Source organism: Pinus tabuliformis, chromosome J (assembly GCF_031772625.1).
Source record: "Pinus tabuliformis cultivar Carrire ecotype Pingquan chromosome J, CPIR1, whole genome shotgun sequence".
NCBI classification, from domain to species: Eukaryota; Viridiplantae; Streptophyta; class Pinopsida; order Pinales; family Pinaceae; genus Pinus; species Pinus tabuliformis.
In genome coordinates, this window is record NC_142295.1 from 854,782,004 (window position 1) to 854,791,655 (window position 9,652).

A 9,652-nucleotide genomic window follows, 5' to 3' on the forward strand; every position below is an offset into this window, starting at 1 on the left:
CGAATTCTTCTCATGGAGGGAATAAGGATGACATGTCTAAAGTAAGATGCTTTAATTGTCATGAGATGGGACATTATGTGACTAATTGCCCATAGAAGAAGTCCAAGAAGGGATCCTCAGAAGGATTGGAAGGTGAGGCATTAGCCTCTCAGTTCGAAATGGAATTTACCCTCATCACATGCATGATGTTATCGATGATGGGTTGTGTCTGGTATCTTGATAGTGGAGCCTCATTCCACATGACCGGTGATAAAAGTTTATTTAGTTCCTTGGAGGAGAAAGACCTCAAGATGCACATAGAGATGGGTAATGACGGAAGTTATAGTGTTTCAGGAGTGGGAATGGTTGCTTTCCAGAGGGAGCATGGAGCTCCTCTCACCTTGACAGATGTGATGTATGTGCCTGGACTGAAGAAGAACTTGGTATCGGTCGCGATGTTGGAGGAAAAAGGATACGATGTTGTCTTTAGTAAAGGAAAGGTGTTCCTAAGACACATAACCAGGTCAGACCAAGAGGATAAGGATTTAGGTGAAGAATCTATATAAACTAGAGGTAGATGATTGTGCAACATTGAGTATGAAAGCAAAATTGGTGCAAAGCCAAGAAATTTTTGAGTTGTGGCATAGGCGGTTGGACCATTTACATCATGGGGCTTTGAAGATAATGCAATAGATATCTACAAGACTTCCCAAAGGTAAACTTGAGCAACTTGACACATGCAAAGGTTGTACCTTGGGAAAGTACACCAAGTTTTCCTTTCATGATTGAGACAATCGAGCAGAGGCTATCTTAGAGCGAGTTCATACATATGTGAATGGACCATTCTCGACGAAATCCACAACGAAGCAAACGTATTATGTGATTTTCATTGATGACTATTCTCGTAAATGGCAGATTGATTTCATGTAGAAGAAGGACCAAACTTTCACAAAGTTTTGTGAGTTCAAAGCTTTGGTCAAGAAAGAGTCAGGGAAGAAGATCAAGGCCTTGAGAAGCGACAATGGTGGAGAATATGTCTCTCAAGAGTTTAAGGACTTCTGTACAGCGGAAGGAATTAAATGAGAGTTGACAACATCTCATAACCCACAGCAGAATGGGGTGGTTGAGAGGAAGAACAGAACTACTGTAGGGGCAACACGGGAAATGCTACATGACCAAGGCCTACCACTTCACTTGTGGGCTGAGGCATGCAACACAATGATCTATTTGCAGAATAGAAGCCCGCATCGCGTACTTGGGATGACGACACCAAAGGAAGCTTTCTCCGATAAGAGAGAAAATGTGGGCCACTTCAAGATCTTTTGATCATCGGTATATTGCCATGTGACAAAGGATGCACAGAAGAAGCTTGAGCCTTCAACAAAGTTGGGGATATTTGTGGGGTACACTAATACACCTCAAAACTATCCAGTGTACTTGCCTACCAGTTAGAGGACAGTGGTTTGCAGAGATCTCAAGTTTGATGAGCAGAAGGGCATGTGATTTTCCCTTGAGAGGGAGCTCCAACTACAGGCCATGGAGGAACTATTGGTTCCTAAGGAGGAGGAACCTCAGATTGATGCAGAGCAGTCACATTTAGAAGTCCTAGGAGTGGAAACATCCACTCAAGTAGAGTCTTCCAGAGATTGACGGAAGCGCACAAGAGAAGTTGACATATTGTTGGAGGATGCAAGAGAGAATGTGGGAGCACCATCTTCTCAGAGAAAATAGAGGAAGTCACCTGAGAGGTACACTAGATACATGGCCCTTGCTGGGGAATTTGTTGAGACCGAGCCATCTTCCTTTGAGGAAGTAGTGCAACAGCCGATTTGGGTTGATTCTATGGTGGAGGAGTATGACTCCATAGTTCGTAACAGTGTTTGGGAGGTGGTTACAAGACCGAAGAACAAGTTAGTTGTGAGTTCCCGTTGGCTTTACAAGGTAAAGCAAGCTACTGATGATGGGAGGATCATGTTGCTGCAATATATTTCGACAGAGGAGCAGGATGCTGACATTTTGACAAAGGCATTGTCAAAGTGTAAATTTGAGTTCCATAGAGACAGGATCAGGGTGGCAGATAATCCATTTCTTTTTGAGAGAGAGTGTTGAAATGTGGCAACAAGAATATTCCAATTTAATTTTCCCTTGAATTAAATTTTGAATTAAAATTGAATTTAGTCTTAACAACTACTTGGAAATAATTAATTAATTCATTTTGAATTAATAGTTGGAGAAATTCAAGTTAGAATTATTTTTGAAGTCATGCAAGAGTTATCCTTTAAATTAAGGAGATAATATTGAGTTATATTTGAGTTGTTATTAGTTAACTCAATTTACTGAGTTAAGTCCAATTAAATTAGTTCCAAACTGTTTGAGAAACTAATAGAGAGTTAACAGTCAATTGATGCATGCATGCACTCAACTAGTGTACTCCAGTTAACAAAAGATTCCCTCATCAAAAACTCATGCATGTCTATTCTGAGAAAGACCCAGTTGAGATTAAAGACAAGGATAGTGTACTATCAGTTGCATGTGTTTTCTTATAAAGAAAACTCATGCATGTAGTCAAGGAATCATTCCTTGAGGATTGCATAGTTTTGACAGTGTGTGAGAGAGTGTTCCACTTAGTTGAGGGAGATCATCCACTTGGTAATAGGAGAATCATCCCAAAGGAATAGTGCAAGGAAATAGGAGCTTAAAGGGCAGAGAGAAGCCAAGATTTCCTATGAGCATCTGTGAGGATTGTACTGAGAGATGGCTAGTTGCGAGAGCTAAGACTTTGTATAATTCCTATGTATTTCCACCTTGTATGATAATACAGATAGTGGGGTTTTTAGCTGAGGCTTTCCCAAAAGTATTTTCATGTGTATTGTGCATTGATTCTTCTTCTTTTGATTATATTGTTTAGCTCGATCTTTAATCTTTCGTAAATTGATAGTAGAAGTAGGTTATAGTATTATTCTTTGATTTATATTGCATTATTGGGTTAACCTACATACAGATTTTCTACACTTAGATAGATCCCTCTCATGCTCAGTAGGGCTAGCTACTAAGTTGAAGTGGTTTGAGGTTACCCTTCTCGATTTCCATTTTAGCCTAGGAGATTGTAAGGACTAACATTTTTTGCACTGCTACCGGGTTACGAAAGAACATATCTTCCCTGGGAAAGAACGACAAGGATCAAATCTGATTGCTAATGGTGAATAGTGATCAAACACAAGAAAGGTTGTGCATCTTTCACCCAATGACTCCAATTTCGAAGAATCCAAAGGTTTAGAAATTTCATGGCGACTCCACTGATAAAAAAACCAATAGTTTGAAGAACTTCTTCGTGTCTTAATTGTTTTCAAGATGGATTCAGCTGCTCAAAGGTATGCTCCTATTAATCAAGCTCATATTACTATTTGTCTGAATCAAATTCCTTGTATAGATTGGCAAGCAGGGTTGCCAAAGTTTAAAGGTCAGGATGGAGAAGATGGTAGTTTGCATTTGGTCAAATTTTATTTTCATAGTCACAGATTAAAGGCTAAGTTTCCTGAAGATTGTCTGATGAAGATTTTCATGGCTACCTTGGAGGAAATGGTGAGGAAATGGTATGAGAGTCTACCATCTGCTATTTTATATTCTCTAAAGGATTTTCATTCGGTTTTCTTTCAACATTATCAAAGCTGCAATTTTTCCTTATTAATGATGGATAGCTGTTGTGAGATTTCTGAAAATTTTATTAAATTACTTGAAAATTTGTATGGGGATGAAGAATTTATGGAAGAAGATATATTAGAAGCCCTTTATGATTTTTCCTCCCATCAAGAATCATCAGTTTCCTCCTTGAATGAAACAGACTGGGATCAAAATAGAGAAAGGCCTACTCCTGATCTTGAAAATGAAAATCACCAAGCCAGTGTTGATTTCTATAAAACTCAGATGTCTCCTCTGCCTGAAGATGAAATTGATCAACTTTTGAAAAAACATGTTACAAACCAAGTTAAGGCCGGTTTCTAGTGCTCACACAGTCAAGATTGTGTGAGTGAAATTTCTTCCATTATTGAAAATGAAAATTTGGATTTAAATGATGACAATCATGAGACTAATGAAACTATACATGAAGTTGTTGTGAGTAAGCCAATTTGTGATGTAGATTCCCTGCAAGGAGATCAGCTAACAAAGGTTGTTTTCTTTCATGAAAAAGATAGGGCTGACTTGTTTAATAATCTTGAAGAATGTGTTTTGTTCAAGGATGATTTAGACTATGAAATGGAAGAGTATGAGTCTGAGATAGACAGTATGCTATAGATAGAATCAGAGTTGCTCATGCTTGAGAAATTTACAGCCAACATTCACGTGGCAAAAAGTCATGTTTCCCTATGCCTTCCTATGGATTAACAACCAAGTATTCTTTTAGATTAAAAAGAAAGGAGTACATGTATTTTTGTTGGATTTCACAACAAGGTAACCTTTCTGATTTTTAAGGATCCTTACACTGATTTGTTGCAGCCATCTGGGAAGATAACTTTTCTTGTATTTATGGATAGTGTGTACATATTCAGTGGACACTCGGAGTTGCCTAGGTTTTGTTTTTTCTACCTGCTCAATCAAAGTACAAGCAGAATTTAAGTAAGTAGCCATTTGCTGGATTGGTTACACTGGAGGGATCATTAAACATGATTGTATATACATCTTCAACAGGAGGGTAGTTATCATCAGGACTTGAATCCTGAGTTGAAGGCCCTAAGATCTTGATGGTTTGCTACCATAAGTAAGTTCAGTCAATATGTTTTTGATAATCAAGTCAGTCAGTTTTCAGTTTGAGTTTAGTATTTTCATTCTGACTCCATTGCCCAATGGATAAAGCTACTTGGTCTATGGTGTTCTTGACACCTCCAAGGAGTTGCCATCCCCAGTTGGAGCCAATGTTAGTGTTAGTCCTCTTAGCCTATCACCTAGATCAAATGTGCTTTTACTATGCTTGTTAGGGTGTCAAGTCAAATTTTTGTCATTTAAGTGAATCTTCAAATATATATTTCGTCATTGGTTGTTGTGTCTAGGTCACTGTTGCTCCCTTCACTTACTCATGGTTGTCATCACTCATCATGGTCATTGTCTTCTTTGAGGTATCATATCTTCATTTAAGTGTCTTGGGTCATGAAATGGTTAAATTCCTCATTTTAGGTCATGGTCTAGGGCTTTACTCCATGTGTCATCATGATACCATATGTCAAAACAAAAACAAGTCCATCATGTGATTCAGTGGGTAAAGGGACTTAGCAGCTTAGGCAAAGAAAAATAAAGGTAAAAGTAATGTTTTATTTCCAATAAGACAATGTTGCAGTACACTACCTCGCCTCATCATTCCTCATAGGGACATGTTTGCTTCAAAATATATTTTTGACCGAATGGAGAAGAATTTTACAAAAGTGAAAGATTTTTTTGTCCATTATCGTCCAAGGAACAAAAACCTCCTTCATTTTATGCACGTGTGTTATCATTTGAAAGAAATTCCCAAAATACACTTGCTACGGGAGAGTTTCTTCACTTCTAGAAAGCTTGACTTCAAGACAGCTTTTCAGGGGTTTGGAGCAGGTGGTGGTAGTGCTTAAGGACTCTATTGTGTAGTAAACATCCTAAGATTTCCAATGGTACCTTTAGATCATGATTTGGATTAGTGTAAGGCATCAAAACGTGCTCTGCAAGTTGGAGCTTCTCTTTTGTCAGAGACAACCTAGGTTTTGGAGTGACCTTGGGAAAATCAATTTTTCTCCTTGATGGAGTGTCTAAATTGCATTCTTGAGGAGTCTATGATATAACAGACTTCAATAGCATACCAACTAGCTATCAAGCTCTCAATTCAGAGAAGTTTAAAGCAACCAAAAGCGGTTTGGAAAACTGACGCTGCGTTGTGGAAGAGTGCGCTACGCTTGGAGGCTTGGCACTACGCTCAGGAACACTGTGCTACGCTTGGGCCAGAGTAGCTAAAATTTCCTGAAACTCACCCAAAATCAATTTTTAAGCTTGATCACTTGTTTTATTGCAATCCTAAGCTGAGCTACAAGTAAGTACACCACCTTACTTACCTTTTTAATTTTCAAAATCAATTCCTACCAAAGCTTTCTTCAATTACGGGTTTTCAGTGAATTTTTCATGCAAAAATGATAGGGTTGATGATGGCCACTTTCCTTTCTTGATTTTTAACATGTAAAATCTTACCATACACCTTTATACATGTTTGATATGCCATGTAAACTACTCAATCAACCTCAGAACATAAATTTACCTCACTAAGATTGAAACCCTAGTTCATTCCTAGGGGTTTTGGGCACTTTCCCTAAAAGCGAACTACCCATCTTGAACACCTTCCATTGATAGATGTGGAAAAATCCTGGTCATACGACAAACTTCGACATGGGAATAAATGGAGAGAATGAAAGAATGCAACTATTGTATGAGTGTTTCATCGTTATAATTCAATTCCTAATCATGAAGATGACGAGTTTTTAGAATTTTGTTGATCGAAGTTGATATTATAAAAGACCTTTCGTGATCTCCGTAGAGATATAGGTCACAAGTGATGAAATAGTTCATAATTGGGAAAACTTTCGATACAATCCATGGCATATTAATTGTAATCCATTACCCCCAATTCAAAGAGTTGAATTTGATGAAGAAGTTCCAAATCCACCTACAAATTCTAGGAAAAGTAAGTGGGAGATCATTTGTGGATTATATAAGAATAAATTTATAAATTATAATGAGATTGAGATGCTTAGACATAAGGATCCTGATGTTATGCATAATTGGATCAAAAATTTTGTGGATGAGGAAACTTCTAATCGTGCTATTCATTTCATATCTTAAAATAAAAAGTTGAATATGATTCAATATGATTGAATATAGATCAAGGGTTGATCCTTTACTTCTGAGAATCCAAGGAACTACATGAAAGTCTTATTTTATTGGAGCTATTAAAAAGGCCCTTGAGATTGAGGCTCTTCCCGAGAAGAGCCCACTACTTCTTTTAGCTCCTACAAGGGTTGAAGCTTTTAACATATTTGGAACAACAATTCATTTTTCACTTCAAATCCCAATCAAATAGGTAACTCATCTTCGGGGACCACATTTAATTACCTTGAAAGATGAATTGAAGCATGTCAAATATATCCTAATAGATGAAAAAAACTCATTAAATTGACCATGATTATCATCATAGTTCTATAAAATACCTTTTAAGTTGTCATTCTGACATTTTAATTATAGTTAAGCTCTCATCTTACCATTTTTATTAGAGAATGGATCACATGTTGTACCTCTTTAGATCATTGAGTAACTTCAAACCAAGTACAAGGGAAAACCATTGAAACATATGCACAATTTTCATCCTTGAGACCACTTATAAGACATTCATGGGATAAGGTGTCTATCATACCTTTTGTGAAAAAGCTAATTACTTGAAAGCAGTGATGTAGTCTTTAGATGTACTTGATTGTTTAACCTTGGTCAACTGGCCCAAATGATTAGTATCAATGTCAAAGCATTCGTAAATATCAACAAATTAAGTCGAAGAAGTACATCCACGGTGGGAATTTTTGTTACATTTCCACTATTACCCACACTCTAGATCTAAATATAGGACACCCATGCAAGGACAAGGCCATCAAATGTATTCAAATCTACTTTAGGAAGGCGTGGATATCAAGAAAATGAGCTACAATGGGATTTGGGACGAGATCTATAATTGATAACTGAGGGCATGGATATCAAGTTATGTTTTTACAGTTAGAAAACAAAGAGTATTGGATGCATTATTATATAAGGTTAAAATGATCCATATTATTGCAATGTTCAAGTTGATTATAATGCTCTATATGAGTTACTTGAAATTGCAATAAATGTATCAAATATGATTAATTATGTTACTTTACCAGAGATATACATTGGAGCTGAATTTGCAGTTTTGGAGGGAAAATCTGAGATTGGTGATGTATTAAAAGGCCTAACTACATCTTCTTTTGTGAAAAAACCTCTAAATCTACCACAAGAGATTGAACTTATTTGAGCTTGGGAAACTAACCCTAATGTAGAGCAACATAAACATAACACTTTAGATACTTCTTACTTAATATCATTATGAGACATCTTGCTCAAGCTTCTGCTACAGTTTTTGTAAAGAAGAATATGAAAAATCTATCGAAAATAATGGAGTTACGAGAGTATCTAAAAAGTCTTCCAAAATCATGAATTGCGGAAAGGTTAATGTGATTTGGAACTGTACTAAGAGGAGAGACAGGAGAGACATTCGCGTCATTGCAGCAATGCCAGCTATCATCTTCCAGGTTCTTCACATAGGCATAATAATGCCCAGAGTCATGGGAGAATCCTGAATGGATAATGGTGGCGAATAGAATATAATAGTCCGTATTAATATTATACTTCTCCTGGTCAGCACCTGCAGACAAATAATTATCAAGTCCCAAGTGTTGTTTAAAGCTAATATTCCGATTTATTTTAATGCTAGAACCATAATCATCCATAGCAAATCTATTGAGTTGAATGACCAGAACGTTGGGAGGTTTGAAAATTGACATTTGCATTTGGGCTGGCGTTAAGTTTTTGCAATTTTGGCATCTATAAACATTATCCCCATCTTCCAGCAGCTGTGATGCAAAATAACAAGAGAGCGCCTCTTCCAAGGAAGTTACAGCGTTTGTTAATGGAAGGCTCAGGTCCATAATATCTTCCTTCTCGTTCGACTCACCTCCGCAGAAAATGCACTTCACTTGCCATTGCGTTACACCGCCGAAGATGCTTTTAATAATCCCTTCATCTCCGCCATCTTTTTCACGTACTCTCTGCTGCTTCCACACGTCGTTGCAGGCTCCAATCACATAAGTTAGAAATTCGTGGGCGTCTTCCTGGTTTCCTTTCACAAAATGTTTGGCAAAGAGATTCAAAGAGTTTGTGATTTCACGAGGAGAGTCGCATGATTGGGCAGTGTTGCAGAGAGACCTCACAATGCGTTTCTCCAGCAAGCAGAAAGGGCAGTCATGGTTAGATGATATATTGCAGGAAGTAGAATGTGGATTGGCGCCGAGGCAATGTTCTGCCAAGGGAGGTGTGTAAGTGAGACACTGAAGCACACTGTTGAGAGAGCATGTATTGGCAAGATTCATAAGCCCTGTCGGTCGTCTTGCCCGTGCTTCTTTTTCTTGCCCGCCCGACTCCATTTCGCTTGTTACACTGAAGAAGCTGGCTATGGCGTGAGAATCCCCGAGCTGGAGTAGAAGCATTCGGTTATTACTTTGACAATACGAGTGTATTTCTGGCTTAGAACGTGGATTCCTCCTTTATATATAGATCCTTCCTTCCGTTTCATACCAGCCTTGGCCTTGGCCGACCATTAGTGTGGCCCAGTTTTTAGACCCGACACCCACCCAGGTCATAGTTTATTTAATTTGAATTTTGAATCACCTCCACCGAGAGTTAATAATCTTTAACCCCCTCCAAATTTTGGGTTGCCGTGATTATTATTTTCATTTAAATATTCCATAATCCATTTTCAAGAGTTTAAATATTCCATAATCCATTGATCATGGTTCCTTCTTTTTTCAAATAGAGAGATAGAGTTTTTATTTTTATTTTTCCTTTTTGGATAAAACTTTATAGAAATACTTTCGACTTT

At 37.6% G+C, this 9,652-nt stretch overlaps 1 pseudogene; it reads right to left on the bottom strand.

The window, feature by feature from the left end:
- Window positions 1-8,114: 8,114 nt before the first annotated feature.
- On the bottom strand, window positions 8,115-9,197 carry LOC149229384 (ubiquitin carboxyl-terminal hydrolase 25 pseudogene; annotated as a pseudogene).
- Between the last annotated feature and the right edge of the window lie 455 nt (window positions 9,198-9,652).